Source organism: Equus caballus, chromosome 6 (assembly GCF_041296265.1).
Source record: "Equus caballus isolate H_3958 breed thoroughbred chromosome 6, TB-T2T, whole genome shotgun sequence".
NCBI lineage: Eukaryota > Metazoa > Chordata > Mammalia > Perissodactyla > Equidae > Equus > Equus caballus.
Genome location: NC_091689.1, coordinates 94,552,302 through 94,579,466, shown reverse-complemented (window position 1 = coordinate 94,579,466; position 27,165 = coordinate 94,552,302). Strand labels below are relative to the sequence as shown.

At 41.8% G+C, this 27,165-nt stretch overlaps 1 protein-coding gene, 1 long non-coding RNA gene and 1 other non-coding gene across 4 annotated transcripts in view; 1 reads left to right on the top strand and 2 right to left on the bottom strand.

Annotated features, from left to right (window-relative positions):
- The window catches only part of HMGA2 (high mobility group AT-hook 2), a 129,025-nt gene that overhangs the window by 75,726 nt on the left and 26,134 nt on the right, over positions 1-27,165 (bottom strand). The gene's annotated exons all lie outside the window — the stretch shown is intronic.
- The window catches only part of LOC138924707 (uncharacterized), a 112,504-nt gene continuing 86,203 nt past the window's right edge, over positions 865-27,165 (top strand). The window contains exons 1-2 of the long non-coding RNA XR_011439810.1: positions 865-1,060; positions 19,004-19,138. This is a non-coding gene — a long non-coding RNA (uncharacterized lncRNA). The remainder of the gene's footprint in view (positions 1,061-19,003; positions 19,139-27,165) is intronic.
- MIR763 (microRNA mir-763) lies at positions 21,817-21,936 on the bottom strand. The gene has a single exon (NR_032859.1). It is a non-coding gene; the product is annotated as a microRNA mir-763 (primary transcript).

The window sequence follows — 27,165 nt, the reverse complement described above, 5'->3', positions numbered from 1 at the left end:
CCCGGAGCCGGCCGAGGCTTCCTCTTTCGTTGGTTCCTGGCCGCTGCAGTACGAACAGAAAAGGTGAGCGGGGCCAACTGGCAGAAGCCGCAGAAATAGCAGCGCATGATTCTCACATGAGCAGCGAGAGGTCGGCACGCAGGACCCCGCCGTCTGCCGAGCTTTTCATTGACTAAGGTTGCTTTTGGCACGCACAGGCACCAGGGGTTTCCACGCTCACTTCCCTCCGATCAGAGTAGACAGCTTTGGTGACAGACAGCTCGGAGGGAACGCTCCGCAGTCCCATGCCAGCCACTGACCGTCCAGGGACAGGAAATGGAGACGTTCCACTGCAAGAGCCGCCTAGGAGCCCCGCAGTCTGAATCTCTCAACGCCGTCTGCAGCACGGGACCTCCTGGGGGACCGACTGAGGGCTCAGGCCACCTCTGAGCACACGGGAAAAGGTGTGCAGTTCAAGGATGTGTCAGCAGCAGCGACCCAGCCGTCCCAGCACAGGCGGCAAAGGCGGTTCCCGGATTAGCCGGCTTCCTTCTGCAGCAGGCTGTTCCTCATTAGCAGCTGCGGGAGGGAGGGCGTGTGCGCTGCAGGGCTGCGGGGTGCGGGGCGCGGGGCTGCGGGGAGCGGGGCGCCGGCTCTCTCCGCGAGGGGGATCCTCTCCCGCTCCCTGTCTTCTCCTCTCTCTCTGGGTCTGGGACGATCCTCAGGCCAGGGCGGTTCGGTCATAACTGGATCTTTCCACTACTTAGTAGCACACAAGAGGATTTGTTGGAGTGGTTTTTTGTTTTGTTTCGTTTCGCTACTATTAAGCAAGATTGCTTCATAATCCTTTAAGTGTTTTTTAGCCAAGTTTTATTTACATATCCTGGCCAGCAAGCACGTGATTAAGCCAAGGATGTCACGGAGGGAAGGCAGATGCTGTATCCGAAAAAACCCTGATGCTGTTCCACTGAGGAGACACAAACAGCCGAGCTCTCAAAAGGACAGCTGTCTCTTGGGCCAACATGACATGACACTAGGAGACGCTGGAGACCCTCAGAGACCAGAAGAGCCAGCCGCTGAGGTAGGGCGCCCACGCAAGTAGCTGCTTCTGTCTCCTCCGCTTTCTTCACTCTCCCCACTGGGGGGCCACGCTTTAGGACAGCCACATGCCCACAGCAGCTGACACGTGTGAGTGGTGGTAAGCTGTCTGTCAATTCCCTGTTCCACAGAGATACACTTAAAATGTGTGCCTTCCTACAATTTACATGCCAGCCAGAAAACGAGCTGCGTTGGCATCCACAGAAAGGAAATGTGGAGCCTTTCCCTAAAGGCACCCTTTCAGTCGGTATTGATTGAGCGGTTTTATGTGATAGACTCATGCTAACCATATCTAGGAGCTTTTCATGTCTTTTACCCCAGGATAAGGATATGTTGCACCAGTTACGATTATTCCCATTTCTCAAAAATATATCTAATGATCTATCAGAAACTGAAATGGATCCTAACTTAACTGTGAACTTAAAAAAAAAAAAAGTAGAAGAAACCTGAAACTCAAGAGCTAGACTCTTGAAATAAAGATCTGTTCACAATGAGAAATCTTCAAACATTAGCGTAAGCATTGCCCAGGAGATCTCTGTGAGGTCTTGACTATATCCAGTCCGATCCAGGCAAAACACACCACAACACAAGCAGAAACCTCTATTTCTCGCTTCTATCCCTCCACACTGCCCACCTATGCAACTTTAAGCAGGTCAGTTATCTTCTCTGAGTACACACTTCACTATCTTTAATAAGAAGGGGCTGCGTTAGGGGTTTCTAATTTCCCATCTAGTTCTAAAATGAAATATTTGTTTAATGAAAGAATCTATGAACGTTGTGAATGGCAGTTTTTATTTTAATCCTTAAATACGAAGGGCAATACATGCTGGAGAGCAGAAAAATATCTCATTGCCATACCCCTAAGAGAGATATTTTTGCAAAATTTTCCTTGCTCTTCTTGGGAAAATAATAGCATGCCATCAGGCTCTGTGAGCGAGGCGATACGGTGATACAGGATGGGGGACAGTGGCTTTATTTATTTGCTTTGAACTGAAATGCTTTGAAAGTGCTAGGATTTTCCCCATGGAAAATCTTTTCCCTCTAATATGATCCCAGTGATGGAGAGTTAGTGTCAAAGGTTTGTGAATGGATTTCAGAATGTGCAAGTGGCACCTCCCATCGTTAGCTGTCTACATTTTTTTATAACCACTTGCATACTTTTGGTCAACCACTGTAAAATAAACAGTCCTTCCCAAATGTTTTTGTTTTCTTTGACAGCACAGCAATAATTCACTTGGAATGCTGTAGCATAGAATAGCACTTTAATGCTGTTGTAAGGCTAGTTTTTTATGATTTCTATTCATCAAGTTGTTTTTAAGTTAAAAGATGCCAGACTGGAAAGAACATAAAACACTTTAAAGACATGTTACACTCATATTTTCTCTCCTGATCCCTTCAATATATATATGTATAATATATGCATAACCACACATGTACATGTGCATAAATATATATAGGTATGCACACTCAATATGTATTTTAAAACAATACTCACCTAAAGTCTTGGCTATTTTTGTTTGTGTACTTATACTTTTGTTTCATACTTGAGAAGCAGAACATCTAAATTAAGGTATAGTTTCGTATTCATGCAAATGAAGATGTAAATTAATATTTATTCCTGCCCAGAAAAGTTTTAGAAAAAATGTCCTAACACACTCACGACTTACTTGGTAAATACTCTTGATCCCTTTTCTCCAGTCATGCACATACTAAAGAATAAATTTAGGAAAAATATATAAAGTTAGGTCAAAAGAGCTTTATTTTCTCTCCTTTTGGGGGTGGGGGACTATTATCTCAGGTGTATAGAATAGAATAAAATATATATCTATGTGTCAAAAATGGAAGGGTGAACACTGACTCGGGAAACTGCACAGTCTCTGTGCATCAGTGCACAGGATAACTTTATATAGGACAACAGTGGGGGTGAGAAACTGGGTTTGGGCGGTGTTCCATTTCCATCTTAGCCCTCCTCCTCTCCAAGGACCCCGTCTCTAGTCTGCCCAGCACCGCCCTTCCGCTGTGATCCCTGACAAGCATGAAGAAGCCTTGTGTTGAGTCAAGTTTCAGAGGCCGGGAGTTTATCAGCTGAGCCATCTCACCTGCATTCCTAGCAAGTGACTGGAGCCCTGGACGCCCGGCCTAGCTTTGGGCTTCTCCAGCAGAGAGCAGTGAAACACTGTCAATAAACTTAATTCTGGAAACCACAGTAGCTTCCAAGCTAAGAAAAAGGCAAAGGCAGAACTGGCAGGCTCCTCAGAGTTGCAAAGAAGTTGGGGAAACTGGCCTTGTGATTTTAACAACGGGACAGTCGTTAGAAGTTTGATGCCGATATTGACAGCTTGCATATATTTAGACATTTAAATGTTAGCCAAAATAGCACTTCACAGCAAGATAGAAGACACACACACAAAAGCGTATGCCTTCCGAACCTAGTTTCTTATTTTAATCATGCAATGACTGTATTATTATACATTTATTAGGTCACTTTCATTTGCATTTAGCATTATCACAACGCCAACTCTTGAATTCCATTCTCTGGCCACCTACCTTGCCAGTTCTTCAAGCATCGCTTGTTCGCTTGTTCACAGCATAGTAACTGCTTGGTGAACCCAGTGCAAGCGCTAGTTGATACATATGCATGCTACAGGAAACGTGGCTGCAGAGAGCCATTTTAAGAAGCTTGAAAACTGCACTCTATGGCTGCAGTTCAAAATGAGGTTCGTAGTGGGGATGTGTGAACGGTGCTTCCAGGTAAAGTGATTTATGACACTCCACGTGACCTTGTTAACAATAGAACATGAAAATGCAAAAACTCCCCAGACACCCAGCCCTTGGCTGGGGTGTGAATGGGCTCTTCTCTTTCCAATCAACAAAACTGATGACAGAATATCAGTGAATGGAATATGTTTGTGCTAAGCTGCTCTCAAAGAAAACATATATTTTCACAAAGGAAGTATGAGCATTAACAATCCCATGATGTGGTACATATGATCTGACCTGTTACTTTTCTTGGATGAAAAGGAGTTTAATCCTTTATTTTTTTTTTTGGAAGCAAAGATATCAGAGAGATTCTGAAGAGATCTAAAAAGAAACAGGCGGATCATTCATTTGCTCAGTTGAAGTGGGAGATGATACTCTATGTATACATGACGCAAACTTTTAACTAGTGGTTGGACGAGCTCCCATTCTGAAGCTTTTTGCTTTCTTCAAGTGCTGGGCTCAGATGCCAGCCTCTGTGTGCAGGCTGCCAAGACACGAAGTGAGGCATGGGGCACTACACATCAAAGAGGAGAGGTCAGCGTGGCACCGTGCCCGAAAAGCACGCTGTACAAGGAATGAACTGCGAAGAGAGCGGCTCACATCAAAAGTCGCGGCGTGTTTTACATTCCCTCAGTGACCAGGGTCACTCTACCTTCCACTGGAATCTCCTCTCAGCCATTCTATCTCCCACTTCTTCATTAGTCCTCCCCAAGCCCCTTGCCACAGTCCCATCCCTGCAAAAAGAAACGCCTCGCGACCAGAAAACCACTTCCATACAGCACATAAAGCTGCAGCCCGCACCCCTAATGGCCGGGCTTCCCCGGACGCAAGAATGTGGCAGATTCAAAGGCTGCATTGCTTGGGAAAGTACAGCCCCGCTGCTCCATGTGGACATTCCACCCCCTCGTCCTTTCCCAAGGACTCAGGGAGAAAACCTTTTTTTTTTTTTTTCTTGTTTTTGTTCTTATCAGTTCAAACAAGAACAATGAATTCCTCAAGTCTGCAAGAATGTGACAAGGTGTCAACAAAGCCAACCAGGAAGGTGATGTATGCTCCCATAAATCACTTCACAAACCAGAGTTGCAAAGAATGAGCCCTACAACCCAGGAGCCAGAGTGCCAGCTCCCTGCACCCTCCAACATGTGCACCCCCCACCCACCCTCCTCCAGCACCCTCTCTGGAGCGCACCTGTCCACCCCTGCTCCAACAAACTGGCCTGCTCAAGGGTTAAGTTCTTCTCCTTCTGTGGCAAATACTTCTCGTACATGGTGGAGCATTGTATAATTTAATGTGCTTTGGGGACCTGTGTTGACATGGCTTTGTTGAAGGCTGTCTGGAAAGTTCTACTCGAAACCCTAATTTCAAATGTTTGTAAATGGCAAAAGTATTTGTTCTTAGGTCAAAATTTGATTTAGAAAGTTTGGGCTTAAGTAGTGAAATGACTTTATGGCTTTCAAAAATCAGATGCCGGAAACCCTGTTTTATAAATGATATGTGGAGAAATGGAGAATTACCACTTTGGAATCCCTTTCTGGGTTCCTAGGATGTGGCTTTCTTGAAAGAAAAACTGGATATGTAGTTGTGTACAGACTAAAATTAGGAGGGAAATGGGACTATTTAACATTGCCTTATCCAAAGTAACTTACTGACAAATATAGAATTACCAAGTAAGATATTTTCCGCCACTGTTTTAATATCTCTAACTGATTTATACTTTACACCATGATTTGGGAGTGAGTGTACAGTGTAAACTCCTGAAAACACTGAAATAGAAATGACTAATTTTGCAGAAACTTAGAATCCATTCTATGGAAAACATAATACAGAACTGCTGTTTTTTAAAAAAGTGTCTTAAATACATATTTAACTAACAGACCAGAACAGCTAAGTCAGTCATTTATAAACATGCATTCATATGGTACACTGATCTGTAGCTGCTTCATTCTTATATAATAAGTTTGGGGGAAAAAGAAAGAACTTCTAAAGAAACAGTTTTATTGAAAACTAGAAGCAACAACAAAGAAAATGAACTCCCCAGTGCCCGTGCTAATGGAGCCCAGGGTCAGCCTGGTTGAATGTACTTCTAATTCTTCCATCCAACCACTTTTTTTAAAATCAAAGATTCTAAAAATAGCTGGAGCAGCAGCGATGAGCTCACCTTCCACTGACTAACCCTGCTTACTCTCTAATGATAGTAAAAGTAATCCAAAGAAAAAGCAAATGAAAAAAAAGAGTAACATCCACCAAGTTGGTAGTTCAAAGTCATAAAAGTTGACTTATGATTGATGTAACCCTTAGTATTAAAAAAACCCCTAAATATCTGAAAATTGGAATGAAAGATTCTTTGCACTACACTCTGATCTTTGGAATAATAAACTAAGATTGTTATAAATGACAAGATCTTCCAGTGCATATAAATAGATCAACTTTGAATAATATCGTTTAGTCATTCAAGAACACAACTATTCAATTAAATGAAGTACATCTGGTATTACTACCAACAAGACAACCAAAGAAAGTATGTACCGAGCCTCTGCCAGTGTATCTTCTAAGATGAGAACGGAGGAGTAAAAATTCAATTTGGGACTACTTTGGAAGAATTACCTGTTGCATTAACTGTATTTAAATATAAACATTTCTTTTTTATTTTTACACGTCTCATTTTGAAAAAAACAAAACAAAACTCACTATGGCCATAGCATTAAGCTACATAGTAATCCTACAAAAGTATTACTGAGGGGGCGGGGAACCCTTCTGGCTGAATGAAGGGAGAAGAGAAGATAGAATCAGTCCACGCAGATCTGAGAGAGTCCAATTTTCTTGCACTGAGAAAACTTGTAGAAAGAGCTACACCTGCTTCAAAATGTGACTATTTTCCTGAGTTGGAGCTCCAGACTGGAAAAGGCAAAGACGAGGAGATGGGGATGATCATTTAAAATCTTGTAATATTTTAAGCATACTTGTGAAAAGATTAACCTTCACTGTAGATACAGAAGAACAGATAAGTCAGAATCACGGTCATCAACTCTTTTGTAAAAAAAAGATATCTTGCTAAGCGTTAAGGAGGTTCCATGGGTAAACGTGGGCAGCCTGGGGCATGTGATACATCAGCCAAGAGCAAGTACACAGGTCACCTGTACTCCACTCCAACAGAGCTGGTGAAGCACCTGGGCCAGCCTCTGCCTACTTCTGAAGACTCTGAAACAACTTCTAGAAGGAACCACATCTTCAGATGGTTTCCTTCCTATTGGAAACCTAGGCTTTGTTGTCTGAAAGCAATTTGTTCCCATTGAAAAGAAGATGGTTAAAATTTCCTGACTATTTGCCTCATGTCATTAAAGACTTTTATCTACATTTTCACCCAGTGTGTCTCAAGCAAGACTGACAAAGGCCTCAGCTAAGCAGCAGACTTTACATACTTTAAATTATATATATTTTTATATATTTACTACTTATATATTTTAGATACCTCTATTATTTATATAATGTAATTATTAATTTTGATTGTAAATTAGTGAAATAAAAATAAGTTTTCTCTTCATAGGTAATAAGTGAGATCTATGAAAGTATTAAGGATAAATTCTTATTCACAACTAGCTAGTGTCAATAAACACAGCCCAAGACCCAACTCCTGTTTAATGCACACAGTGAAGAAAGAACAATTGAAAAATTACTACAAATTTGCCTCTGATCCATTGTCACTTCATTCATTCAGCAAATTACTTATTAAACACTCAGTGTGTACAGAGCTAAAGTAGAGTATAAAGAGATACGAAATAGACCTAACTTATTACTTGCCATTAATTGGCATACTTCAAACTGCCTTATATTGTTACTTATCTTTTTATGTATGTGGTTTTTGAATTCTAGTCAGGGACCATATGTTAAACCCCATGGGTATTCTGCTCAGGCCGCTGTCTTTATTATTGGACTTACAATGATAATTTTCTGAGGGTGAATATCATAAACTATAACTCAGAGCAATGTGATAATGGTGACATTTATATATACATACACTTCATAATACACATATATAAATACTTTATATGACTAATAAGACACTAACTTTCTACCAAGCTCTCTTAATATTAGTAAGGGAAGTTAAACTTTAGTATATGTGCCTCACTAATAGTGACATTGGGAGTCTCTACTCTTTTCTTCCACTCTGTTCTATTAAAATAAATACTATTCTTCCCACACCTGGCTTCTTGAGTGACTATACATAGCCACATAACTTAGCCTAAATTCAATACAAACAAAATGTCAAAAGAAGGCAATAAACTTCTTCTGCTGGTACTTGCCCTATTGGGTTTTCAAAGCGCCATTCATTTCTAACATGCCTGGTAACAGAATCTAGAAGACTCATGGGGTAGGTACAGACATATAGCTTGGACATTCATTCCTTGGATACTTTTTATAAGATAGATGCCGTGCTATGCACTGAAAATACAAAGATGAAGGAGACAGAGTATGCTGTGTGAAAACCAGGTAAACAAACAATTCCAGTGCACTGTGAAACGTGCTCTTCTCAAGGCGTTTGCCAACTGCCATGACAGCAAAGAGGAGGGGGTAACTAATTTCAGGAGGGGGGGTACCATATTTGGACTAGGGCTTAGGAGATAAGTATTGAGATTTGTACAGATTTTACTAGATGGAGATAAAAGGAAAGAACACGACAATCAGAGCAGAGGTATGAAATAAACAGTGGTTTCAGAAAAACGGGTCTTTCTGTATTAATGAAGTAAAGCCTACCTACAACTGGTGGATGATCAAAGGCAAGATTAGAAACTAGACCTAAGGCTGTAATCAACATAAGACATTTGGACTTGAGTGAATGGTAGCCATGGAAGTGATAAAGTTCCTGTCTTGAAGGTGGCACTTGCAGTAATTTTGGGGGTGGAGAGACAAGACTAGAGACAGCAGGGAAACTAGGAGAAGACCACTGCAAATACTTCAGAGGAGGGATGATAAGCACCCGTGCAGAGGAAGTAGCAGTGGGAATGGAGGAAAAGAAAACTCAAAAACATAGGGAGCAAGACACGACAGGACTTTGTGATTCCTGAAAATGGAGAAAGCAGGGAATTTAAGGATGACCGGGTGAATGATGGCACTCTCAAGTAAGCCAAGAATACAGTCACTGAAATGTAGGCAATAACTGGAACACAGATGTCACTGAGCTTCCTCAGAATGGACACATGGCATGAAAACTGGAGGGCCTCAGTTATAACCCTGGAGATAAGCAACGTGTAAGGGGCAGGTAGAAAGAGAAGAATATACCAGATACAAGGAGCTTTCAGATGAGAGAAGAAACATCAGGACAAGATTTTGTTCTGGGATTGAAATAGGGAAGAATGATTGATGTGTCAGATATTTCAGAACAGACATCAGGATGAGGACCAAGAAGTGTCCCTTGGATTTGGCAGTTAAGAGGTTATCGGCGACCTTATTTAGAGTACTCTCCATGGGATGAAGGGGGTGGAAACCAGATCACATTTGGCTCGGGAGTGAATGAAAGAGTTGAAGAGGTGAGAATATTTTTCTCCTTGCATCCTGTTGCCTCTCTGCCATTTCAGAGTCGATTCCACCTACAAAAGACCCACTTCCTTTGGTTTTGCCCAAAAAGTCCTAAATCCAAGAAAGCTAGGATGCTCTGAGAGCACAAAGCTGCAGAGCACAGAAGGCAACTGGCAGGTTACTGTGACATTAACACACCAAACAGGGAAGCTAAATATATTGTTCATAAGGAAAGGCTATTCCACTACTCCTGCGCCTTTCTGAGGAAAACTGTCTGGATGAGACATGAGCAGAAACCAAACTGGAAGAGATTTTTAAGAGATCCTAAGAAACCCATTTGGCATTGTTCTGTAGAGCTGACAGCCTAAGTGTGACCTAAAAATGGAGTGTGACTAGAAAAGGAATGCGGCTCTCTAACCTAAAGGAAAACCACACTTTCAGCATGCCCGTCATAAAGGCCTATGGTAATGGATAAAACATATTCTACCTCATTATTCTTTAGCTTTGAGAATCTAGATATAGAACATTCAAGATTCTCAAGAGAAGGAAAAAATATCTGGAGGCATAGCTAAAGGTTTCTTGCTTCTATTAACGAACTTAAATTTATTTTCCATTTGCACACTGAAGGAAGAAACCCATATAAATGGATTAACAGGGCCAGAAAGACACACCAGAGCTGGGGTCAGCAAACTTTCTCTGTAAAGGGCCAGACAGTAAATATTTCAGGGTTTCTGGGCCAGGTGGTCTCTGTGGCAACTTCTCAGCTCTGCCACCGTAGTGCGAAAGCAGCCACAGACAAGCCGTGAACAAAGAAACGTGGCTGTGCCCCAGTCAACCTTTACTCATGGATACTGAAATCTGCATCTCACAGTTTTGAAAAGTCACAAAATAGTACTACTCTGGTGATTTTTTTCCCCCTAACCATTTAAAAATGCATAAACCATTCTTAGATGTCATACAAAACAGGCGATGGCCTGGATTTGGCCTGAGGTCCACAGTTTGCCGACTTCTACAGTAGAAGAAACTCATCCAGTGCATCTGCCCAGGTTTACTGAATTAGAATTCCTGGGTGTGGAACCCACTGATCCGAAGAGACCATGAATTTATGTATTTGGCAATTTACAGAGACCTGGTCCTTCAGAAGGCTCAAAGTCCTTCTCCCTGTGACCCCGGGCTAATCACTCACTGATGCTAAGAGGGAAAGTTACAGCTAACCTAGGGGCTCTCCATTCAATTCTTCATTCATTCAGCGAGAATTATTGAGTAACAATGGTTTCTCCAGAGCTGGGGAGATATTAAAGAAAGCAAAAATGGGGTCCATATCCTCAGAAGTCTACATCTATTTGAGAAATAGACTCAGCATTGAAATAATGGTACAACAATTTCAATGCACGTTCATAAAATTAAAGGGACAGTTCTCAGGCTGCTAATGTTTAGACGAGATTGCTAGAAGGAGGCAAATGTCTTCACTTTCAAGTTAATCAAAGCATGTGATGATTACCAGCTTCTGGTATTAGGAAAGTATAAGAATCATCTTATAAAATGCTAATTACCTGTCTTATAAATACCTATTTTTAAAACTGATGTTTCAAAGAATAAAATTATTGCAGCAAATAATTCTAATGCGTTGGTCATGGGACTATCTGGCTAGCGATGTAGGCTTCTGACTAAGCCTACATTTTTTCTAAATCACATCAGATCTGATCAGTCATTCTCTTACTCAGAAATCTTTAGCAGCTTCCCAGCTGAGCAGGGTCCTTGAAATACAACCACTGTGTTCCATTTCCTAGTCACGGCTGTCATCTTTCTGAGTTGCTCTGTGACCCACCCTATTCCTTTTCCAGCCTTGCTTTGATTTGTGTGTACATGATAATGGTGGTGGTGGCAATACCCTATTTCAAATGATGTATATCCAAACTAAATTGGCCCAGGGAACCCTACACAAAAATGAATCAAAGTCTATTTGGTATTGAGCCGAGTGAGGAGGATCGTTGGAAACCAGTTCTTAGACTCAGTCTAGCTAACCATTCTATCAACTGAATGTTTTGCAAAGGTTTCTGCCTCTTTGATCAAGGAAGTGTAGCAGCTCACTAATGCCAGTCTCGTAAAATACATGGTACAGGGAACAGCCCTGGTGGTAAGTTCAGCACACTCTGCTTTGGCAGCCTGGGTTTGGTTCCCTGGTGCGGACCTACACTGCTCTGTTAGTGGCCATGCTGTGCTGGCGGGCCACATACTAAAAAATAGAGGAAGACTGGCACAGGTTATTAGCTCAGGGCGAATCTTCCTCAGAAAAAAAAAATTATATATATATATATATATATATATATATATATATATGGTACAGAAAATCAATGTTAATCTATTAGACACCTGTACATGATGTGTTGATGATTTGTGGCAGCCATTAGTATTTTCACTATCACAGTGTCTATAATCTGGATTTTGGCACAAATTGTTAATTTACTTTTCAATTTCAAAATGCAATTACTCCATTATTCTATCAAGAATAACCAATAAAAACCACTAATCACGTCGTTGATAACTTATTAGAACTGATGCTAGCATTCCCATAGATTCTAATGAAGATTTAGGTGAAAGAGTTCAGTAAGAACAAGCAAGACTGACACAACCTGGGTTTTTCTGCCATAATCATCATTTAGGATACACTGAACTGAAATGTAAAGATACTAAATTGTTTGGGGAAGCTCTGACACACGTTCTTAGTCTTTGATAGAATAAGTCAACAGATACAGATGAAAACGTAGAGAAAAAAAAGATACGCTAAACTGGGCAAGAACCATGGAGAAAATAGCAAAGAAACTCTTGCTTCAATTTTTCTCCATATTCAAGGTAAATGGTTCTTTGGGCCCTAATGAGGTGACTCATTGCCTCAGTTCTCCCTTTCCTGTTTCACGTTCAGACACAGCCAAGACTGGAAAGTAATGTGACTCCTCCCCGATCGTGGTGGACGGCTTCCAGGATGATATTTAGTTTTCACTCTCTGTGTGCTCTGTAAAACCACCTACGGCTCAGAGAAGCTCTTTGACATGTTCTAAACTCTAAGAACAAATGAAAATGGCATTTTGAAAAAAAAATTGAAGGCAGAACAAAGAAGTCAGAAACACGATACCACGAGATCAGGCACTTATCTGGACTGCAAGTGAAAAAAGCTTCAGACTCAAAGAGTTTAGCAATTTAACCACTAGTTTCCTCCTGAGACTTTCCTGTCACAAGAGATCCTTACATTTCCAGGGGCACGCAACAGATTCTCCCCTTTCAGCGAGGCCAGCTGCAGAAGGCTAGTGGATATTTGCTGCTTCTCAGATGCAGAAATTCTTTTGTGAGCAATGTTGGAGGAAGAAAGAGCTCAAAAGGGAGGGGAGGTTGGAAGACAAGAGGGACAGGTCTACAGGTGCCTGCAACATCTGTTTGCATTTTGTGCTGTGGCCAGTGGCAGAGTGGAAGGCCAGCCTCTCATCCATTCAGCAAAACGGCGCCCAAATCCAGTCATTCAAGCTTTCGGTAAATACAGAGTAAGAAGGGACTGCACACAATATATGGGAAAGACAAGCCCCATCCTTGCCCTGCAAGGGCTTCCAGTCTTGTTCAAGGGACAAGCTGTATGTATATTAATTCAAACAGTTTCCTCCTGTCCTGCAAAACCCCACCCCGAAGTCTTCTCCTGCAGGCAGCCTTACAGCCCTGACTAATCGCTCACGCCTCAGCTCTGTGTTCCCCACAAGACTCACATCCTCCACTTCTGCACAAGTGGAACTTGGCACAAGTGTTCTTCAGTTGATTCCTGTGCGCTCAGTCCAACTGATTTGTCAGGATCATGAGGACAGGGTTGTGGTCTTCTTTTTCCTTTGTGTCCTTTCACAGTAATTAGTTCTGTAGCTTAAACATAATAAACACTCGCTAAGGGAGGACCGGCCAGCCAATTCCGACTCCTCCTGCTCAGATACCGTTCCAAGTGTGCTGGTTCCTGGCTCTCCCCGTAACAGAGTGAGTTCCTGGAGGTTCCCCTTCCTGAGAAGGTCTCCAGATTTTCATGCTGCCTTTGTATCCAAAAGCAAAAATGTTCTCAACAGAACAAAAAGTTAGAAAAGAATTCAGCGCCTCGGCAGCCTAGACTTCTGCTCACCCTAAAAACAGGACAAGTGGCTGCTTCTGCATAATTCGGGCCAGTAACCACACTCAGGGGCACCAGTTAACAACCAGGGCAGGTCCTCAATTCATAGTGTCAACATTTTTTGTTATTATACGAGCTACTAATTTAACCCACAGCTAAGGAGTCGCATGTGCCTCTATCCACCTCTTTCCTCACAAGTTCTGTTTTCTCCTCTGCTTTGTTCTTCTGAGGTGTTTAGAACTGGTTTCCCCTTCCTCGTCCCTACACACACTCTCTCTCTCATTCCTACGGGGGAAGCAGCAGCAGAAAGAACAGTTTGACTCAGCTGGGTTAAGAGGGCACAACGCTATGTGCGGTTGAAACACGTCGGCTACATCTCAGCTAAGTGCCAGTGATTTTTTTCAAAGTTAGCACTACTAAAAAGAGTAAGGTCTGCTTTCACTAAAGCCTGCTTTGATTGCTTTAATTCTGTGCTGAAGAATGAAAGGTGGGCCGAGGTGGGAGAAGTGATACGGGTGGCCCTCCATAGCCGCGGTTTCCCATCCACGGAGTCAACCAGCCACAGATCCAAAGGCCTACGATGGCTGCGTCAGGACTGAACATACAGATTTTTTTTCTTGTCGTTATTCCCTAAACAATACAGTACGAGAACTATTTACATTGTGCTAGGTATTATAAGTCATCTAGAGATGATTTAAAGGATATAGGAGCATGTGCATAGGTTATATACAAATACTACACCACTTCATATAAGAAACTTGAGCATACACAGATTTTGGTCCAAGGGGTCCTGGAACAAATCCCCCCATGGACAAAGAGGGACAAGGACGACTGTGTTTATTTCACTTCAAAGCTTACAAATAATCACACAGGTGTCAAAAGAAGAACAGATACAATGAATCCTCTCGCCTTTTACCTGCCTCTTATGAAACCTGCGACAAATTCTTGAGTGTTCTGCCTAGTCACATTTTTCATAACCCAGGGGATAAGAAAAATAAAGTTGAATAATCGGTTAGCCCCTCCTAACTCCCTCCCCTCATCTGCTGTTAATGCCGGTCCACAGCTCTGCCAGCCGCAAGGCTGGCTCCTTCTTGACATTCAGGCCTCTAAGTTCACACAGAACTTCCTCCATGGGGCCCACCCAGACTGTCCGATCCAGAGTAGCCTCCCTCCCTCCAATACTCTCCATCCCATTAACTTGCTTCATTTTTATTCAGAACTCTTGTCACTGTTGGAAATTATCACCTTTATTTTTCAGTAACTAGACCACAGACCATTGTTCATAATTCTTCTCTAGAACAGAGGATCCAGGAGAGCAGGGGCCCTGAGCTGCTCACCAGCGTATCTCCCACATCTCGCACAGTGCCTAGCATTTGCACGGACACAATAAATGCTAGCTGAGCGAGCGACCAATAGATCTCTCCTTAGGGGTAATTCTCACTTTCCATTCTTTCTCCTGTGTTTGTGAACTGTTCTCTCCAATATACAGTCCCACCCTCCTTGGAAACGAAGGAATTATATATTTGGTGTGACACTCTAGAGTTCACAAATTTTGATTCTCCGTCATTTTAGCCAGTAACTATAGCTTGAATATTAGTGAAAAACAGATGGGAACACAGATGCTTAGAACGAATGTCTTCCCGTCTCGACAGCATAGAAATGGAAAAATGTCACTCTAGTGCATTCTATATTGTATTCCATTCAAATTTGAGGACTTTAGAAAGTCTGAGGATTAACTTGGGTTTAAACTTAATAATTATTTTTAAACAACAGCTAAAATGTTTTCAGTGCATATCCATTTAATTATGATAGAACGCTTTCATTTCTACCTGTGAATGTATAGTACAAAAAGTTCACCCTCATAAATCAAACAAAAATACACTAATGTGCAAAAGAACTGAAGTGAATAAGATGGATCATAGTATTTCGAATCACAGTTAAATAAGCTAAGAAATACAGGTCACTGACAATTTTATGCTGGTGTTCAAGTGGCCATTGTACATGCAAACGAAAGGAAAATCTCCTATGTGCGTTACATGTAAACACCAGAGCATCAGTGGTAGTGTGTCCTAGGAAAAAAGAGGATATATGAACATTACAATATCAATGCTAATGTCATTAATTTAAACTATTTTTCTAGTATGTTAAATATTCCTCCATATTAAGAAATGGCATGGACATTAATAGCAAATCTAGCAATCTCTGCCAAAAGTGAGGCGAACATGACGTGTGCTGCCTACAAAATAGCCAACTATGGAGTCAGTAACATAACAGAAGATTTCAAAGGGGTGTAAGAAAAACGCTATTATTTTCCTAATAATCATAGTTTTGTTTCTGGCTATGTAATTTTGTCTTTAAAACACTACTCAATTAAATCAACAGGTGAGTCAAAAATTATCATCTTGGCTGCGACGTAGCATTCTTAAAATCTCTTAAAATCCCTTGCTTCAGTTTGCATTTCTGAAAAGCACTTACCCACCTCTCAGGGGTGTTATATGAATTAGGAATCCTGGAGCCCACAGAGTCTGAGCATGGCCAGCAGGTTGGAAGCTAATAAGCACGATGGAAATGGGCCTACTTAGTTACTATGGATACCTCAGATATAAAGGATTCCTATTTGTGGTACTCATCAGCAACCACTAGCACGAAATCCCACATGCTCCCTGGACCTAAATATGGTCATAAATGTTTACTGCGCATACATAATAGTCATGGAACTGCTCTAAGACTGCAGCGCCAGCGCGGGAAACAATATGTTTCTTTCCTTCAGCGAATATGCATATCCCATTTTCCATCTGGAGAAGTTAAAGTTTTGTTCTGCAATTGGCTTTACAGAATAGAGCATTTTTGTTGGATTACTAAAACTGCTTAGCCAAAATTGGGCGCAAGTGCAAATCCTGTGCCGAGCCAGCTTACCTAGAAACACCGCCCCCCTCGAGAGGTTTGGAAACCTCATATTGTCTGCTGGGTGTGCAGGTTGCAACCACTGAAGCCTGAAGACGAAGTCCTCCAGCAGGTCAGAAAGACTGGGCTGGGCACAGAGCCTGGCATTCCCGACCCTTACAGTCCTATTCATGGGAAAACCTTTCAGACCTTATCTTGTGAATGAATCCCAAATTACAACTCAGTTTCTCATGGTTTGATCCATGCAAAGGATATCGTCTTGATTTTTTCTTGTTTTTTTGTCTTTGAAATCTAATGATCCCTGAAGCCAAGGGCTGTCAGTCTAAACACACTAGAGAAATTTCATTCTTCTTTACAATGTTCACCTCACACCTCAGAAAGGAAGGTGTAGTCAATTGCTGGGACCAGGACTTGTACTTGTGCCCTATTTTGCTGAAGTTTCACTAAATCCACAGAAATGCTCCATTCGGTAAAGGTAATTATGCAACAAAATTTAAACTTTTCTGGATGGAAAACAGGTTGTCACTAGATATGAGTTAAGGATCTGGCCCCAAAAGGATTCTCCTTGGTTTCCTTCCCCCGCTCTCCTTGAGTGTGGAGAGCATTGCCAGGATTGAGGGTTCAGGGCTGTCTGTGGTGTGCTCAATGGTGAGCTCAGTCCAGTGAGCTAACAGAGAAGCAACAACTGTGCCAACGACCATGAGCTGAGCGTGGGTGAGGACGGGGCCAGGGAACTATCCACAGGCTCTGTGTACGGTGTGACAACTAGGGGAGGAGGCCGTGGGGACCACTGGTCCACAAACCATCGCTGGCAGCTAACAGCCTATTTGTCTCCTTTGTGTGTAATGGTCCGCACATTCTCTTCTCCACTTTCTTCAACACTTTTCTTTCTCCACATTCTCCTGAGATCTTTATCCACAGCACAGCCTCAGCCACTACCACCAACAGTCCTCTTATCTTCATCTGCAGCTCAGCTCCCTCTCCTAAACTTCATAGATACAGAACTTCACATACATCAGAATGTGAGTGTCTCATTTCTACTTGGAGCTCCAAATTCATTCTTCTCCTTCATGGGTTTTTTCTCTTAGTTGGAGGCATGGCCATCCTCCAGGTGACCCATGCTTCTAGTACTTGACACTTAGCACTTTCTAAATGTTGCGAGTACAAGAGATTTCCAGCAACTGGCTTCCATTTTGTACAACCAAGCAGGTTAACTGTTCTAAAACAGTATTTTCAGTACGCCTTCAGAAATAGTTAATTTTTCCCCAATGGTTGTGTAATACAAAAATGCAAAAGTACTGAAAATATTTAAGCCTGTTGGTAGTCGTGGAGGCGCTGACTGTGGGAAACGGTGAGAAGCAGGGAAAGAAAGAGCCATTTTCTGTTGTTTAAGGTTGTGTGTGTGTGTCTGCGCGTTTCGCCAAGTTTATTGTAAGATTCTGAGAAAAAGTAAACATATCCAATGCTTATTCTTTTGTTATTACCCCCTTTAAAATCTAAAGTCACACTTCAGATTTAGATTTACACTAGAAAAAGAAAACACTTATTTTCTGAACTCAGTGTTCCAGAGTGATCCACATACATAGAAAGATGATTAAAAAATAATACAGGTGCCAGCCCAGTGGCACAGTGGTTAAGTTTGCGCGCTCTGCTTCAGCAGCCCAGGCTTCACCAGTTCAGATCCCGGGTGTGGACCTACACACCACTCATTAAACCATGCTGTGGCGGCATCCCATATACAAAGTAGAGGAAGACTTGCACAGATGTTAGCTCAGGGACAATCTTCCTCAAGCAAAAGGAGGAAGATTGGCAATGGATGTCAGCTCAGGGCCAATCTTCCTCAGAAAAAATAATAAAATAAAAAAAAAAGACAGAAAGAAGAAATACATTCACATACAAGCTTTGCTACATGAAACTCTGTTTTGTCCATCCTGATCAGCAAGTTGTTTCTTTAAACGATCTTTTTAAAAATCAATCATAGACACATCGTTTTTTGTTTTTCATTTGGAGGAAAATTCCCCCAAATAGACACAACTCTTTCCAATTGTGCAGAAGCACAGGCCACCATGTTATCGATACCATGCTTGGCAGCTTCATCTTAGACTGTGTCCCCAAACTAACCCTAGCGAGATTTTCTACATTTTGTTACCTTTGAAGGTATTTTTCAAACATCTGCTTCTAAGTCCACTTTCTATGTGTAATCTCGTTGAACGCAGTAGCTGCGCTAATGTCACTTATATTTATGTCTCTAAGTATTGGATCCAAGAGATTAGCAGCAGTGTAACTCCTCAGGGTACAGTAATTAATGACATAATACTGTGGAAATACTTTTTTTAAAAAAAATCTTCCAATTACGCAGTTTTAAGAAATCATTTTGTGGGAATGACTCAGTAGCCCAGCCATATCCTTTTTTTTTTCATTCAACAAGTGTGTATTAAGCAACTGCTGTATACCACTGTCCTAGATTTTGAAGAAAATGCACAACGCACAGTACCTCTTCTCAAGGAGCTTACAAAACTGGTAAAGAAAGATAAGAAATCTTCAAAAATTATCAGCACAAGAGAAAATGGATAATGCTATAAAAAAGGCGTTAATAATGTGTTCATGTCCCAGGTGTGAGACGGCCCACTTCTGATGAGGGGAGTCAGAAGCCACTTCACAAGAGTTGTGTCTACAGTGCACTTTGAAGATGAAAGAAGATCTTAAGCAGCTGAAGGTGGGAGACAAGAATTCCAGGCAAAAGCAAAGGTAAGAAATTGTCTGCCTGTTCGCCGGACAGGAAGTTGACTCGCTTCCCTAGCTGTATCTGAGGAAAATGGTCTACACAGAGCTAAATACTTCTACTTATGTGACTGAAAAATCTGTAATTGATTCAGTCACTACTGAGGGGGCGTTGGCAGTTTCTGAACTGAGGAATGACCTGATAGAGAAATGACCTGAAAGAATAATCTGGAAGTGTCCTAAGAACACAAATGTGACAAGATTAGGGGAGGTAAAAGGTGTGCGTGGAAAATTTAGGCAGACGGTAGGCAGGGGGGGTCACAGAATTCACCCTCCCACACAGGACACTTGGGGGGGTGAAAGGGGGCGCTGTTGGCGGTTAACGCTGGAACAACGCGGGTAAACTGGGACAGTCCTGAGAAAACCATGACACGTGGTCATCTTAATCGTGGGGCACTAGCGTGGCATTTTAAGAGATTAATGGTTTTATAGCGTATAAAGTACTTCATTTAAAAACAGTTTGAAAGTTAACCCCTTTGGAAATAAAATCACGTATTTTTTGCAATACTTCCTGTCTCAAAGCGATAAACTCAGGAAAATCCACATATGGCTTACTCAGGGCTACTGCTGAACCGTGAATTGTCCGCTCACTGTCACACCGAAAACCCTGGTTTTATCTATTCTGTAAGCTCTTTGAGGACAAGGAATATGTTTTATCTCTGTACTTCCTACAGGTCCAAGCACAGTGGCTTGCATATAACAGCTATTGTGTCCTACTGAATTAGGCAGGAGACCAAAGGCAGAATAAGGCAAAATTTGAGTTGAAAACCATGAAGGTTTCCTCAAGGGGCAAGTGGCAGTTAGAATGGAATCAATAAAAGATACTACAAGGTAAAAAGGACAGATGTGGAGGGAAGGCAGAGACATATGGATCCAAAGGTGACTGTGCTGTCCAATACGGTAGCCACTAGCCACATGGAGATATTTAAATTCAAATTAATTAAAAGGAAATAAAACCAAATGTTCAGCTCTTCAAATGCACTAGCCACATTTCAAGTGTTCAAGTAGCCACCCGTGGCTAGGGGCTACCATAGTGGATGGCACAAATACAGAACATTTCCATCATCGCAGAAAGTTCTATTGGACAGGGCTGCTCCAGAAGAACTGGGAGAAGCCTCGCACCTTCAGCAAAAGTGAGAGAAAGCAGAGGGGTAGTTGTGAGAGTCAAAGCAGCATCTAAGCTTTCCATGGATGTCAAGAGCTGAGGAGAGGGGAAGGAGACGCAGGGTGGGGACACCTGAAGACCTCTGACAGAGACCTTCAGGACAGTCTGATGGCCAAGGAGTTTACAAATGTGAACAACTACTTGGAGGTTATAAATGAATTTGCTGAAGAAGGAAAGAAATGGGACAAGACTTGAGGGCCAAACAGGGCAAGACTTCTTAGCTTCATTCCCACTTCTTTCAGTGCAGATCTGTGTCCTGTAATTTTTCAAATCTCCCAGCGAGCCTGGCCTGTATCAGAAGGTGGATAAACGGAGAATCACTAACTGGTGATGTAGGTAAAAATGAGCCACGGGCATCATGCCTGGGTGACTGCTGTCCACGTTTCTCCACAAGCTCAAGGACGGCAATGTTCCAGGATTGTCGAGATTTTCCCTTTCATGACTTTTAAGAATGTGTCTACATTAGCTTTGTTAATCATTTAGATAAAGATGATGCAACAGGTCAGTTGGTTAAGATTGGAAGCAGAAATACAACAAAGGCTAGCTTTTTAAAAGAATCAGAAAGGAGCATGAGGGGCAACATTTTGACACTTTTGCTTAATTTTAGGAGGTTTCTTGTGCATATTTGGTGTTAAAGGGTTCCTCATTATTGCAATATTTAATATACCTTAAAAATTCTGCAATATTGAATAACTAAGCTGTGCATTGCTCTCTCATGGATTCAGTATGTAAAATAAGGCTGGCTGTTACACAAATGACAGAGAAAAGTCAAAGAAGCACAGGAAAATTATTACAGGATTTAAAAAAAATTCTGGGCCGGCCCGGTGGCCGAGCGGTTAAGTCCTCTTGCTCTGCTGCAGCGGTCCAGGGTGTCACCGGTTCGGATCCTGGGCGCACACATGGCACTGCTCGTCAGGCCACGTTGAGGTGGTGTCCCACATGACACAACTAGAAGGATGTGCAACTAAGATATACAACTATGTACCGGGGGGATTTGGGGAGATAAAGCAGAAAATAAAATAAAAGATTGGCAACAGTTGTTAGCTCAGGTGCCAATCTTTAAAAAAAAAAAATTCTTGCAGCATTTTATCCTAACAGAGAAAGTACTACCACAAAAATGGAAAATAAATTGTTTTTTCCCTTCAGACCATACATGAAACCTGAATATTATCTGAAATTGATAACAGAAACTGGTGTTTTCAAGTAGGTCACTGAATATAACACCTTTAAGACTTGAACCAACATAGGAATTACTGAATCAGATTTTCTTTTTTTTTTTTTAAGTGGGAAAGGTAGAGAATTGTAAAATCAGTCACAAAACATATAGAATACTGAGGGATGATTCAAGCAATCTGACTTGCTATTGTATGTATACACACTCATTTTCTCGAATTAGTACATACCATTGGAAACGGCATCAACCCATAAAAATAACTCATACGCCTATTATGTTTTTCCATTTTAAGCTTGTAATAGCAATAACGACTTCAGCAAAAGACATTTCCTTGGAATTAATGGCTGGCCGGGAGGCAGAGCCAAGGGCCACTGGTTCCTCCCAGCTGGTCATTAATCCTCAGGAAATGCCTGCACCTCCGTCATTATTGCTAAAGCACTATTATAGAAAAGTCTCACAGTTCCAATATATGGAAATTTGAGGCTATTTTGCAAGCCCGTGGTATTCATGTTAGTTAATAGGCCACCACTGAGCACAGAGGACGTAATTATCAAAACGACAGAAGGGAAAATACTGTTCTCCCAGGTCTGTCAGATTATAGGAAATGGGGACCAGCCTTATGGGAAGAAGTATATTTGAAGCTAGAAGACATTAATTTAACGGGAGATTTGAAATCACGTATATAAAAGTTAATGAAAGACATGGTATCCATTCCCATTACTTGGTTGAGAAAATATTTTTTAAAAAAGGTTAAAGTTATATGGACATTTCCTCCTAAATTGATCAAATAACATTAAAGAGAATGAGGTCAGGAAGACTATTTATGAACAAAATTATTAGTAAAGTGTAGGGGAATGCACGCAGTTCAAAGCGCTGAGTGAGAGCAGGATTTCTTTCTTTTAAATTTTTATTTAAAAATTGTGTACGCATCATTAAATATTATATAGGAAACATTTTGTTTTAGACTTTATTACCACAAAAGATTATTTTTCAAGTTCAGTTTTTTAATCTCAGCTACAGGCTTAGCACATGCACATAAGCATCTAGTAACGAGGATCAAAATGATAAACAAACACAGTGCTGGTGTTCCGCCAGAGTTTCCCATTCTCTGAAAAAACTTACTGGCTTTCAGGCTAAAATGAAAATGAAAATTAGGTGTTTTCAGGTCTATTCATTCCCTCCTTTAAATAAACGGGGCCCAACAAATGGTTTCAAAGCAAGGAATTAATCCAAAAATCACACCCAAGACACTCTATAAATCTTTTCGATGTGTTATTGCAACAAACTACAAATGTTGAATATGATGCTTTAACACTTAATGAAATTCACTGCAGATTCTCTTCATGTGGTACAAATACCTGCCTGGTTCTAAAAATGGTTTTGAAGCTGAAGAGACCTGTTATGGGTTGAACTGTGTTCCTCCCCAAATGCTGAAGTCCTAACCCCTGTGTATCTATGAATGTGACCTTATTTGGAAACAGAGTCTTTGCAGATGTAATCACGTTAAGATGAGGTCCGCAGGGTGGGCCTGAATCAAATATGACTGGTGTCCTTTTAAGCGAAAAAGACACACACACACACACACACACACACACACACACACAGGAAGAATACCATCTGACAAGGGAGGGAGAGACTGGACTGACGCATCTACAAGCCAAGGAACATCAAGGACCACGAGCGACACCAAAAGCCAAGGAAAAGGCGTGGAGCAGATTCTCCCCAGAGCCTTCAGAGAGAGCAGGGCCCTGCTGACACCTTAATTTCGGGCTTCTGGTCCCCAGAACTGTTAGAGAATAAGTTTCTGTTGTGTTAATGCACCCAAGTTTGTGGTCCTTTGTTACAGCAGCCCCAGGAAATGGATACAGGACCTGAAGGAAGGGGTTCGTCAGAGGAACCGTCAACATTACAAATGGAAAACCAAGGAAAGACTGGTGGGGTGACAGGAAGCTGCTCCCTATACTGGAAAAGCAATGAACTAGAAGTCAGGAAACCTGGTTCTTGTCCTAGCGAACAAGGTTGTGTGACCTTGAGCTAGACACTTAATTGCACTCAGCTTTCATTTTGTCACCTGCACAATATGAGAGAATTCAACTCCATAATCTCTAAGCTAAGTCTAGGGTTATCATTGGGCAGATCAAGCACTAAACAGATCAACACTGTCATACGTAGAAAAATCACTATTCTGGCAGTGTGCAGACGGGTCTCAGGGACAGACCCCAGGACACGGGAAGAAGACCTGCAGGCTTCTGTCGGCCATGTCCATGGCCACATCAGCAGTCTGACCGCTTTTATTTGGATCAAGTAAGGCCCAAAGAAGTTTACTACGGCAGAAATAGTAGACTGTCCTGATATTCTTTTATAATTTTTTCCTTTAACCTGTAGTTTCTTCTGAACTTCCAAGATTTTCAAAATGTCTCCAACAGATTTAAAAGCGTTTGTTTAAATAAGATAATTATTTCCATCCGAGATAAAGAACGTCACATGTAAATCATGAGTTTTTAAAATGCCAATAGGAAAAGTATTAGTCCAAAGAGGACAAGAAGCACTTTATGACTAAGTCAGAGCATAACTGAGATTTAGGATCTGAGAGGACAACGGCAACAAATATACCCAACGTATTCTCTACAAGGACCCTGTAGTGGTCAAATTTACAGCTTTTTGCTCATTGGTTATCATGCCCAAGCATCATCATCATCATCAATTTTGGTCATCTAATCAAACACTCAGATTCCAGGAGTCTCTACAGGGACACAAGAGGCCTTCGTCATCCTCAAATTTTAATATTCGCAGTTTGAGCTTTCTGTACATCCAGTTGTTCTCAGACTGGAGTACAGGATCGAGACACTTAGCTGGTGAGGCAGCGTGGCTGTCCGCCACGTGCTTGCACCTCAGCACAGCTTTGTGAGTGTTTGCATGTGTGTGTTTATGTGTGTGTGATAGGTGCAATTTTTTTCTTAATTGGGGAACCTAATGCAATTGTGGCGTTCCCAAATGTGGATATTGCTAAAGGTTTCACGATAACAGGATTCTACTAAGTTCATTCTAGAGACTGGGTCAAATAGCCAAAGTACAATTAATAGGACATTTCTCCAATGAGTATCTGTCCTCGTGGACATCTAAAATCTGTGTGAAACAAATTTCTAAAGTGAAAAAAGTATTTATGCACAACCTCAGGAGTCCGGAGACATGTTTCAATATATCCCAGGAGGGCAAACAGGTACTCAGCTCAGCCTGTTGTATGTGGCCTCGGGAAAAGCAGGTGTGTTACACTCCTAGGCCAACTCTTGGCTTCCTGGCCTCTAAAATTGGCAGAACTCTTAACACAGTACAAAAGCGTAAGTTTCTCCAGGCCAGCAGTTAGCTGCACGCCAAGCCCACCTATGATTTTGCCTGGGCCAGCCAGCCCTTTCTAATGAGGGAATGCAACTGCAGAGCCACACACAGGAACCACGGGCCAGATTTCCACTCTCCACCCTCCTGCAGCCACGCACAGTTCTTGTGCATTTAGAAGAGAAGACACATCTCAGTGTCTGTCCGCACGAGATGTGCCGAACACTCTCAGGCAACTTACAGTCTTAAACCGCTGGTGCTGGACACGTGACTCTAGACAGGTGGTAAAATTGTGTGGAACTTAACATGCACACAAATGAGTACACAGAAAACTGGGAAACCTGAATAGGATTTTTCTGCATAATTTCTTATAATTGCATGCAAATCTGCAATTATCTGAACTAAAAAGAGAAAGATAAGGGTATATTTGCTGGAATTTGGGGTAAAGGAGAAAGGGAGAAAGAAAGGGAGTCTAATTTTTCTCTCTACCAGAGAAAGGGCAAGAAAAAGACTTTTTATTTTAAAACATATAAGCATATAAGGCCATCAAAGGGTTCCTCTCTAGTTTGATGTCTTTCCTATCTAGGAATTCAGAGACAATGTGGAGGCCTTCCTCTGACCTCTGGGGGGAAGGGAGAGATCAATAAAATCCAAATAATTTGGTAGAACACAAAGCATCTCGAAGTATGTACCCCCATCAGCTATTTTTCATACTGAATACTTTCAAATGTCACAATATTATAGTTGTCAACTTTGCATTAAGTTAACACTCATTGATCCGGTAAGAGATCTTATTATGATTCACGAGCACGGGAAGCCTAGCTGTAAACCCAGTGCCATCATCTTTCCTGGATTAACTAGAGTCTGGAACTGCATTCCCACACATCTGCCTCACTTTCACTACGGATTTTAATGGAGGAACCTAATGCTATGGTGGCGTTCTCAAATTCGGATATTCCTATTTGAGATCCAGAGAGAGACAGGAAAAGCAACTAAATTTATTGAGCACTCACTATGCGCCAAGCACTGTGTATTGAGTTGCCTAGACCAGGAAGGGTGGGACCCATGTGTGGTGAGGGGACAGGCTCATGCCCCAGACATGACATCACACTGCCACTCTGCCCACTCAGAATCACTGACTTAGGAGGCCAAAAACGATTACACGATCCAAGTGCTAAGGTCACAGACAGCCACGGAGGACAGGGCTGCAGGAAAGCAGCATCTACGATCCCAAATGGACAGCTGGCTCACTGGGGCTAGTTTTACTAGAATACAGAAACACGTAAGGTAATCAACAGGGAGATTTAACCAAATTCCACTCTCTACTACCCAAACTTAAGTACTTTTAGCACCATAATTAAACATGAAACCAAACTGAACCAGAGCAACAGAACGAAAAAATTAATCCAATGCAAATATGGAGAAAAGCTTCTTGCTTCTACAAACTCTAACTGCATATTCAATAGATTTAAAAAGTAAAACCAAAAGCACAGGTAAATATTCATTTAAACCTGACTGTGCGCATTCTACTTTCTCTTTTCCCCAATTTTAGCACTTTCAGACACCCTCATGGTTCAGCTCTCACGGCTGGGACGCCCGACTTTCCCAGTGGTCTTCTCCAGCATCACATTCTCAGTCCCTCACATACCAGTCTGCTGGCCCAATGTTCCCCTTAGATTGTTACCTCTGCAGACATGGCCATTGATCTCTATGGCCTGGGGTCACTGCAACCTCCAAGGTCCCTTCCACTCTAGGCAATCCCCAATGTCCCAAGGTTCCCTTCTCATGCAGCTATGTTTTGACAACGCCATTCTTCTGTTTGGAACTTGGCAGTGACTGTCTTAGGAGACACAAGCCTGCAACCCTCTCCTTTACTGTGCATCACTGCAGAGATCTCTTCTGCGCATCCACCTCTCCTGGGTCACTTCACCCCTTTCCTCTCACTTCCAGTACCAGGCCCTCTCTTAACCTTACCCAACCCTGCCTGTTGACTTCCTCTCTCTGCACACAAATTCAAATCCTTTAATGTTGGAACTGCTTTAATATGTGCCTGTCACATGTCTGAAAGTTGTCAGTTTTAGCCTTCCAACCATAAAGGCAGATGAAAACAGAAATGGGAAAAGAGTAAATGCCTCATAACTGCTATGTAGGACAAGGGGGACGCTGAAGGTGGTAACCTAAGTTTTTCAAGTTATATAAATAACAAGAACAATTTCATTCACCATATTATAAAGTATTAAATTTTAATTGCTGATTATATTTATTGCTATCACTTTACGACTGCATGGTACTTTGTGATTTTTAAGTTACTTTCTTATGTTA